Below are 11,094 nucleotides of genomic sequence, written 5' to 3' on the forward strand. Positions count from 1 at the left end.
ACGTTAGTGACAATGTTGAGTGTCACTAATGTTCTCGAAGATTGACAAGGCAACATTAAAAGCCACGTTAACCTAGTTAACGTGGGTTTTAACGTAAGGCAAAAGGGGTGCATTGGAACGTTAGTGACAATGTTAAGTGTCACTAACGTTCCTGAACTTGGATTTTCACTAAATGATTAACACTCCTTACGCCCTGAGCTTAAGTCTCTGCCCACTCCGCACTTTCTCTCTGCAAGTAAAGCCAAGCCCAAATAAAGAAAGAAACTGCTTCAAACTCAAGATCCAAAGGCTCAAGACTTGAAGAGTGAACTAGAAGCTGAGAAGAGTAGTATATATAGGAGTAACTTTGAATTGTAAAAGAGTTTTGGAGGCTGAAGAACCACTCTCTGTATTTTACTTTCTTTGCAATTTCTAGTTTTAGGATGTATTCTCCATCTTTGTTTTCATTTTCAAGAGCTATGAACAACTAAACCCCTTTCATTGGGTTAGGGAACTCTGTTGTAATTTGATGGATCAATACTAATTTTTATTGTTCATCTTTTTTCTTTCCTCTTGATTTTACTTGAAAGCTTTCGATCTTCATCCAATTGAGTAGTTATCTTGAAAGAGAAGCTATTCAAACTTGGATCTCTTTTGAACCTTGGAAGAGGAATGAAGAGATCAAGCTAGAAATGCTTTCTCATGTTGGACCAAATTGGGTTTGGATGGGTATGTGACTGTAACCCTCTCAATACTTGGTTTGGGAAATGCATGTGGTATAATCAGTGACCATACTTCATCTCTTCTCATGAGCAATTGACCAAGGAATTGGCTATTGATCAATATTTGAGAGATTGAATTGCAAGGAATTGTAATTCAATCACTTAAGATTGCCAAGGAGATCAATGAGTGCATTGATTGAGGAAGAGATGAAAATGAACTTGATCCGGAGAATTGCAACATCTCCTAAGCCCAATGAACTCCCTATCTCTAATCTCACCCATTCTCTTTAATTTCTGCGATTTACTTTTATGAGCAAATCCCCCATTCCCATCTACAATTCTGCAATTTATTTTCAGTCATTTACTTCCAGTCCTTTAGTTCTAGTATTTACTTTTCTGTTATTTACATTCCCGCCATTTTATTTTCTGCGACTTTCAACCCAAATTCTGGATTCGCTCAACTAGAACATTCTTCTAATTAAAGTTGCTTGATTAATCAATCCCTGTGGGATTCGACCTCACTCTATAGTGAGTTTTTACTTGACGACAACTTTGGTACACTTGCCGAAGGGAGATTTGTTGAGAGACATGTTTTCCGCGCATCAAGTTTATGGCGCCGTTGCCGGGGATTGATTGTGCATCAACAATGATTAGATTGGAAGATCACTAGATTGAGCATTTTATTTTGTGAATTTCATTTTTCTGTTTGAGTGACTTACTTTTAGTTTTAGTTAAACTTCTTCCCTTCTCCATCTACTCTTTTATTTTTCTTTGTTATTTTCAATTCTGTTTGCTAACCCATTAACTGTTTGATATATTGCATCACCCACAACTAACATCAATTCTGACATAAATACTGTCTGCACCTATATTCTCTGCTTGTACTTGTTGGTTGTATGACAGGGAGAAGAAGCGAGGCTTCAACTTCCTTTGATTCTGAACCAGAGAGAACCTTCCTTAGACTAAGGAGGGAGGCAAAAGAAAAACGAGTAGTTGGTGCTGAAGAAGAAGAGGAACAGTTTGAGGAATACTTTGAACCAAACATGGAAGAAAACATGGAAAATCATCATGAAGAAGAGATTCACAACCATGGCAGAGGAGGTGGAGCAAATCATGCTAGGGAGGATAGAAGAGTTTTGGGCTCTTACATTAATCCAAACCCAGGAAATTGTGGAAGTAGCATCCAAAAACCAACAATCCATGCCACAACTTTGAACTTAAACCACAGCTCATCACCCTTTTTCAGAACAATTGTTCGTTTGGAGGAGGTGTTCAAGAAGATCCCAACCAACATTTGACCACCTTCCTGAGAATATGTGACACAGTGAAATCTAATGGTGTTCATCCTGACGCCTATAGATTGCTCTTATTTCCCTTCTCACTCAGAGACAAGGCAGCCAAGTGGCTGGAATCCTTCCCAAGGGAGAGCTTGACAACTTGGGAGGATGTGGTGAACAAATTCTTAGCAAGATTCTACCCTCCTCAACGAATCAATAGGCTGAGAGCTGAGGTTCAAACCTTCAGGCAATAGGATGGTGAGACTCTGTATGAAGCATGGGAGAGGTTCAAAGACTTAACAAGGAGGTGTCCACCTGACATGTTCAACGAATGGGTCCAGCAGCACATTTTCTATGAAGGGCTCTCTTATGAGTCAAAGAAGGCAGTAGACCATTCATCTGGAGGGTCCTTGAACAAGAAGAAGACCATTGAGGAAGCCATAGATGTTATTGAAACAGTAGCAGAAAACGACTACTTCTATGCTTCCGAAAGAGGGAATACAAGAGGAGTGATGGAGCTAAACAATGTGGATGCTCTGTTGGCCCAAAACAAGCTCATTACCCAGCAGCTGGCTGACCTCACCAAGAAGATGGAGATGAACCAAGTAGCAGCAGTCTCCACTTCATCAACAACACAAGAAGTAGTAAACCAAGAAGCAGAAGGGAGTCAGGAGCAAGCCAACTACATTGGGAATTCACCAAGGAAAAACTATGATCCATACTCCAAGACTTACAACCCTGGATGGAGAAATCACCCGAACTTTGGGTGGGGAAGTGAGCAAGATCAAAACCAAGACCAGAGACGTTATAACTCCAACAACAATGCAGCTCACAAACAATTCACCCAGAGGACATCTCAACACCCCCACAACAACACTTCTCCACATACTTATCAAAACCAAAACAGCACATCTGCTCCGAATCACTCATCAATTGATGACAAGCTCTCTATGATTGAAACCTTCATTGAAGGAATATGCAGAGACATTCAAGACAGTAAAGCATTCAGAGAGGAAGTGCAGTCAAACATGCAGAATCAAAATGCTGCCATCACAAAACTGGAGACACAAATCAGCTATCTTTTTAAGCAGCTTCCGAACCACAATTTTTGCTATGATGCCCATTCAAGAAAAAGAGAGGAGTGTCAAGCTATCACACTTAGGAGTGGGAAGGAACTGAAGGAACATCCCAAAAAACCACTAGAAGAAAGCTCAATTGAAAAGGAAGAGGAGCAAGATGGAATGCAACCCCCCACGCCAAGTTTGCAGAAAGAGAAAAAGATACCCCAACTCAACGTCTCAAGAGCTCCATACCCCCAGCTATTGAAAAAAAAGGAATATGACAACCAGTTCTTGAGATTTTTGGAAATCTTCAAGAAGCTACAAATCAACATACCATTTGTTGAAGCCATAGAACAAATGCCACTTTATGCCAAGTTTTTGAAGGAGCTAATGACTAAGAAGAGAAGCTGGAAGAACAATGAGACTGTGATACTAACTGACGAGTGCAGTGCTATCATTCAGCATAAACTACCTCAGAAACTAAAGGATCCTGGGAGTTTTCAGATCCCTTGCATTATAGGAGAAATCACAGTAGAAAAGGCTCTTTGTGACCTAGGGGCCAGCATCAATTTGATGTCAGTAGCTATGATGAGAAAGATGAAAATTGAGGAGGCTAAACCAACAAAAATGGCTCTACAACTGGCAGACCGATCGTTCAAATTCCCTCACGGGATAGTGGAGGATTTGCTAGTAAAAGTAGGAGATTTCATATTCCCAACAGATTTTGTGGTGCTGGACATGCAGGAAGACGCCAAAACCTCCATCATTTTGGGAAGCAATTTTTTTGGCCACTGCTGGAGTTGTCATTGATGTTCAAAAGGGTGACCTCACCCTTAGATTACACAATGAAAAGATGACATTCAATGTGTTCAAGGCCATGAGTTATCCACCGGAACAATTAGGGGAATGCATGAGGTTAGATGCACTTAAGGATTAAGTGCAGGAGAATATTGAAGAAGATAAACCTGAAGAGAACGAGAGATTGGTGGAGGAAGAATCTGAATCAAGTGAAGAGGTAGCTACAACAGAAACACATATACCAGATGCACCAAAGGAAGGGAGCGAAAAATCAAAAGCACCCAAACTTGAACTAAAAGCATTGCCACCCACTCTCAAATATGCATATGTAGGAGAAAATGAAAACTACCCAGTGATCATAAATTCATCCCTCAGTCAAGATCAAGAGGACGAGCTACTCAAGGTGCTGCGGGAGCATAAGGATGCCATTGGATGGACACTTGCTGACTTGAAGGGAATCAGTTCAGCCATATGCATGCATAAAATACTGTTGAAAGATGATGCCAAGCCATCCATTCAATCCCAAAGAAGGCTGAACCCAATCATGAAGGAAGTGGTACAGAAGGAGGTTATGAAGCTTTGTCAAGGAGGAGTCATATACCCAATTTCGGATAGCCCTTGGGTTAGCCCCATACATGTTGTGCCAAAGAAGGGAGGGATCACTGTAGTTACCAATGAGAAGAATGAGCTCATACCTACAAGGATCGTCACAGGATGGCGAATGTGCATAGACTACAGGAAACTCAATGAGGCTACACAAAAGGACCATTTTCCCCTTCCATTCATAGATCAGATGTTGGAAAGACTTGCAGGCACGCATATTATTGTTTTCTCGACGGTTATTCAGGATATAACCAAATAGTGGTTGATCCAAGAGACCAAGAGAAAACCTCATTTACCTATCCGTATGGAGTGTTTGCCTATAGGCGCATGCCATTTGGATTATGTAATGCCCCTGCAACTTTCCAACGCTGCATGCTTTCTATCTTTTCAGATATGATAGAAAAATTTATTGAAGTTTTTATGGATGATTTCTCGGTATTCGAAGATTCTTTTCCTAGTTGCCTACATCACCTCGCCTTGGTATTGAAAAGATGCCAAGAGACCAATTTGGTCTTGAACTGGGAAAAATGCCACTTCATGGTGACAGGAGGAATAGTCCTTGGTCACAAGGTCTCTCACCAAGGCATTGAGGTTGATAGAGCTAAAGTAGAACTTATTGAAAAACTACCCCCACCCAGTGATGTCAAGGCAATTAGAAGTTTTTTAGGGCATGCTGGTTTTTACAGAAGGTTCATTAAAGATTTTTCAAAGATAGCCAAGCCCTTAAGCAATCTCCTTGTATCTGATACACCATTCATCTTTGATGAAACATGCATGCTAGCATTTGCACATTTGAAAATGAGGTTATCCTCTGCTCCTATCATCTCCCCACCTGATTGGAATCTACCATTTGAATTGATGTGCGATGCATCTGATTTTGCGGTTGGGGCAGTGTTAGGACAAAGCAAAGATAATCTAGTTCGTGTGATATACTATGCTAGCAAAGTCCTTAATGAAACTCAAAAGAATTATACCACTACTGAAAAGGAGTTGCTAGCAATAGTTTTTGTATTTGACAAATTTAGATCATACCTCATTGGTGCTAAAGTGATTGTTTTTACAGATCACACAGCACTTAAATATTTGTTTGCCAAGCATGAATCAAAGCCAAGACTAATAAGGTGGATCTTACTGTTGCAGGAATTCGATATTGAAATCAGAGACAAGAAAGGAGTGGAGAATAAGGTGGCAGATCACTTATATAGAATCCCTCATGATCAAGGTGGAGAAAATGATACAAGTGTTAACGAGCTCTTCCCTGATGAGCAGTTGATGACAGTTCATAAAGCACCATGGTTCGCAGATATTGCAAATTTCAAGGCAACTGGAGCATTACCACCAGGGATCAATAAACATCAAAAGAGGAAGCTCATGAATGATGCAAAATACTTTGTCTGGGACGAGCCATATCTCTTCAAGAAATGTTCAGATGGAATTCTTAGAAGATGTGTCTCAGAAGAGGAAGGGAGAGAAGTCCTGTGGAACTGCCACGGTTCATGCTATGGCGGGCACTTTGGAGGGGACAGAACTGCAGCAAAGGTGTTACAAAGCGGATTCTTTTGGCCCACTCTTTTCAAGGATGCCAAAGAGCTAGTAAAAAGTTGCAATGAATGCCAAAGAATCTGAAAACCTGCCCAAAAGAAACACCATGCCACAAAATTTCATCTTGGAACTTGAACTGTTTGATGTGTGGGGAATTGATTTCATGGGACCATTCCCAACCTCATATGCAAATAATTACATCCTGGTAGCAAACGATTATGTTTCCAAGTGGGTAGAGGCTATTGCAACCCCAACTAATGATAACAAGGTAGTCATGAACTTCCTCAGGAAGAATATCTTTAGTCGGTTTGGAGTCCCAAGAGCCCTCATCAGTGATGGAGGGAGCCACTTTTGTAACAAGCCACTAGAAGCTCTCCTCTTACAATATGGGGTAAAACACAAAGTAGCCACACCTTACCATCCTCAAACAAGTGGGCAAACTGAGATATCCAACAGAGAGCTGAAGAGGATCCTGGAAAAGACTGTGGGCGCATCTAGAAAGGATTGGTCGAAGAAGTTGGATGATGCTCTGTGGGCATACAGAACAGCATTCAAAACCCCACTTGGAATGTCTCCATATCAATTAGTCTATGGGAAAGCTTGTCATTTACCACTGGAGCTGGAACATAAAGCTCTTTGGGCTATCAAGATACTAAATTTTGACAGCATTGCTGCTGGTGCAAAAAGAACCTTGCAGCTGCAAGAGATGGAGGAATTCAGGTCACAAGCCTATGAAAACAATAAGATGTATAAAGAGAAGGCAAAAAGAAAACATGACATGCACCTGGCACCCAGGAGTTTCAAAAAAGGGCAGCAAGTACTCCTTTACAATTCTAAATTAAGGCTGTTCCCAGGGAAACTCAAGTCAAGGTGGTCCAGACCTTTCTTGGTTACAAAAGTATCACCATATGGCCATATCGAAATCACGGATGAAGGTTCCAAGAGGACTTTTACAGTGAATGGACAAAGACTCAAGCATTATCTGGGCAACATGGGGGAAGACCCCAGAGTAAAGCACCATCTCAAATAATTAAGAACTCGTCGAGCTAGCGACGATAAAAGAGCGCTCTGTTGGGAGACAACCCAACCTTAGGTAGTTTCAATTTCATCCTTATTTCAATAAAGTCACAAGTGGTTTCCCCTGTATTGAAAGGAGCTAAGTTTGGTGTTCCACACCAGAACAATCCAAGAGTGATGGTGTAATTCTAAGTTTGGTGTTCCACTAAAGAACATTGGTTAGAATTACACCCCACTCCCAAAAGAACATTGCTAGCTCCATCCAACCAAAAGAAACCACTTAGGCATAGTTAGACTATAGGTGATCATTGCTTTGTTGATAACAAGATATGAGGGTCTCTGCATATATGCAATATTGTGCACTGGGCAAAGAACTAAGTTTGGTGTTCACACACCAAACTGAGTTCAAGAGGCACAAGCATGCATATAAGCTAACTATGTCTCAAGTGCTTTGGGAACAAGCAACTTCCAGTGACCTTGTAGGAATCTTATAAGGAAATGGTGCACCTTCACCCAAAGAAGCGAGGCAATAAAAACTAGGAAGATGACAAAGAGAGATGGGGACCAGAGATCATCACCCGAAGGTTGTATTGTTACCTGATTCCATTGTACTTAGAATTGTTGAAAGTTGGAGGTCCAAATTGCACCTTTGATTTGTAGTTACTTGCAGTTGAACTCTTTTTAAAATTCTGTCTTTTAAGTTTTCCTTCTGAATAGGTCCATGAATTCTGGTTTAAATGTCACTGCATCATTCCCTTATTTACTTGCAAGCTTGTCCCTTTTTATCAATTGAAGAAGAGAAGGATTATAGTTGTAAAAGACCAGAGTGTAGTTGAAATTGTGGAAGTGCATTCATGAATCTTTGGGGTAGTCATAAGTTAGCTAAGTTGGTTCAACCACAAGGCTAGGAGGACAACTATCTATCCTGAATACTTTGCTTTGGATACACTCATGAGACTAAGTTAATAACAAGATCCTAAGAAGAGAAAAAGGAAAGAACAATGCAAGTGAAAAACAAAAGAAAAAGAGTAAGCAATAAGGCTAGGCATCAATGGTTTTAAGCTTGAGGCAAGTGTCTGTGGTGCTCCTGTGTGAGGGATCTACTTGGATGAATAAGCTCTTAGGGGTGCCTTATCACTTGGTAACTTGGGTTAACTAACTCGGGATTATCAGCTGAAAGTCCACTATCAAGAGTAACCTTCACTACAGAACACTTAGTAACCCAAAGAGGTGCTGGACACCAAGGTCTCAAGAAAAGAAAATAAATAAACTAAATGCCTGTAGTGTGTATGTATGGGGGATAGGCTTGAGGGAGTAAGTCCTTAGGGGTGTCTCAACACCTAGCACCTTCAACCAACTGGTTCGGGAGTGTTGGCTAAAAGCTTATCTTAAAGAGTTGCCCCCTTACAGAGCACCGAGCCTAAATAACACAAACAACCCTTGTAATAACAATAAAAGGATCAATGAATAAAAGTCTCATGGGATATGAACAAAGTGGGTGTTTTAGGACAGAATAAAGGTCTGAAAGCCAGTAATGGAATGAACCTAAGTTGCTATGCATGAAACCACCATAAAATCAGTAATATGACTTCCATAAGAATGGCTCATTCCTCTGGATATTCCATTCATCATTTTCTTGTTCCAGTACTTGCTTAGGGACAAGCAAGCTTTAAGTTTGGTGTTGTGATGCCAGGGCATTTTGGCCAGTTTCACTGACCTTTTCTTTACTGTTTTTAGGTTAGTTTCATGCATTTCTTTAGGAAATAAGCTAGTTTTGGGTAAATATTCACTTATGCCTTCATTCAAGCATACATTGTGTATTTTACATGATTTCATGAGGATTTTGCATAAGTTTAGTGACAAATATTATGTTGCATTACTCATGACTTGGACTAGAGCTTTGATGCACTTTGTTGCTTGATTTCAGGACCAAAAAGGAGCAAGAAAAGGGGAGGTAACTTGCAAAGATTAACGAGAAAAGTGATTGCCAATAACACTCTCAAAAAGCCATCAATGCCCACGTTAGAGAGTCACGTTAACCAAGTTAACGTGAACTCTAACGTGGAGAAAAGAAGTTGAGCCAACGTTAGTGACACTCAACATTGTCACAAATGTTGGCAATCACTCATAAGTGGCCACGTTAGAAGCCACGTTAACCTAGTTAACGTGGCCTCTAACGTTAAGGGGGAGGGAGAGAAGCCAACGTTAGTGACACTCAACATTGTCACTAACGTTGGCCTATGGTGCTAAGTACCACGTTAACTCCCACGTTAATTTGGTTAACGTGGGAACTAACGTAGAGAATGAAGAGTTGTCGACAACGTTAGTGACACTCAACATTGTCACTAACGTTGAAGCAACCACACAACCCCCAAGAGTCACGTTAACTTCCACGTTTACTTGGTTAACGTGGAAGCTAACGATGAGAAATGAAAGATGAGCCAACGTTAGTGACACTCAACATTGTCACTAACGTTGGGATGGCTAAAAGATGGCCACGTTAGAAGCCACGTTAACCTAGTTAACGTGGACTCTAACGTGAGACCTAGGGGCACATTGGAACGTTAGTGACAATGTTGAATGTCACTAACGTTCTCGAAGGATGGCAAAGGCCACGTTAGAAGCCACGTTAACCTAGTTAACGTGAGCTTTAACATGAAGCAAGAAGGGGCACACTGGAACGTTAGTGACAACGTTTAGTGTCACTAACGTTCTCGAAGATTGACAAGAGAACGTTAAAAGCCACGTTAACCTAGTTAACGTGGGTTTTAACGTAAGGCAAAAGGGGTGCATTGGAACGTTAGTGACAATGTTAAGTGTCACTAACGTTCCCGAACTTGGACTTTCACTAAATAATTAACACTCCTTACGCCCTGAGCTTAAGTCTCTGCCTACTCCGCACTTTCTATCTGCAAGTAAAGCCAAGCCCAAATAAAGAAATAAACTGCTTCAAACTCAAGATCCAAAGGCCCAAAACTTGAAGAGTGAACTAGAAGCTGAGAAGAGTAGTATATATAGGAGTAGCTTTGAATTGTAAAAGAGTTCTGGAGGCTGAAGAACCACTCTCTGTATTTTACTTTCTTTGCAATTTCTAGTTTTAGGATGTATTCTCCATCTTTGTTTTCATTTTCAAGAGCTATGAACAACTAAACCCCTTTCATTGGGTTAGGGAGCTCTGTTGTAATTTGATAGATCAATACTAATTTTCATTGTTCTTCTTCTATCTTTCCTCTTGATTTTACTTGAAAGCTTTCGATCTTCATCCAATTGAGTAGTTATCTTGGAAGAGAAGCTATTCAAACTTGGATCTCTTTTGAACCTTGGAAGAGGAATGAAGAGATCAAGCTAGAAATGCTTTCTCATGCTGGACCAAATTGGGTTTGGATGGGTATGTGACTGTAACCCTCTCAATACTTGGTTTGGGAAATGCATGTGGTATAATCAGAAACCATACTTCATCTCTTCTCATGAGCAATTGACCAAGGAATTGGCTATTGATCAAGATTTGAGAGATTGAATTGCAAGGAATTGTAATTCAATCACTTAAGATTGCCAAGGAGATCAATGAGTGCATTGATTCAGGAAGAGATGAAAATGAACTTGATCCGGAGAATTGCAACATCTCCTAAGCCCAATGAACTCCCCATCTCTAATCTCACCCATTCTCTTTAATTTCTGCGATTTACTTTTATGAGCAAATCCCCCATTCCCATTTACAATTCTGCAATTTATTTTCAGTCATTTACTTCCAGTCCTTTAGTTCTAGCATTTACTTTTCTGTTATTTACATTCCCGCCATTTTATTTTCTGCAACTTTCAACCCAAATTCTGGATTCGCTCAACTAGAACATTCTTCTAATTAAAGTTGCTTGATCAATCAATCCCTGTGGGATTCGACCTCACTCTATTGTGATTTTTTACTTGACGACAACTTCGGTACACTTGCCGAAGGGAGATTTGTTGAGAGACAAGTTTTCCGTGCATCAAGACAGAGCTAGAATATGGTTGGACTCTCAACCTAACGATAGCCTGAACTCTTGGGATAAGCTGGTCAAGGCTTTCTTAGCCAAGTTCTTTCCTCCTCAAAAGTTGAGT

General features: G+C 40.5%; 1 non-coding gene across 1 annotated transcript; it reads right to left on the minus strand.

Annotated features, from left to right (window-relative positions):
- Nucleotides 1-2,196: 2,196 nt before the first annotated feature.
- Nucleotides 2,197-2,300, minus strand: LOC148545152 (small nucleolar RNA R71). Its single transcript, XR_015900834.1, has one exon. It is a non-coding gene; the product is annotated as a small nucleolar RNA R71 (small nucleolar RNA).
- Between the last annotated feature and the right edge of the window lie 8,794 nt (nt 2,301-11,094).

The sequence above is a fragment of the Arachis ipaensis genome, chromosome B9 (assembly GCF_059453495.1).
Source record: "Arachis ipaensis isolate K30076 ecotype BB chromosome B9, ASM5945349v1, whole genome shotgun sequence".
NCBI lineage: Eukaryota > Viridiplantae > Streptophyta > Magnoliopsida > Fabales > Fabaceae > Arachis > Arachis ipaensis.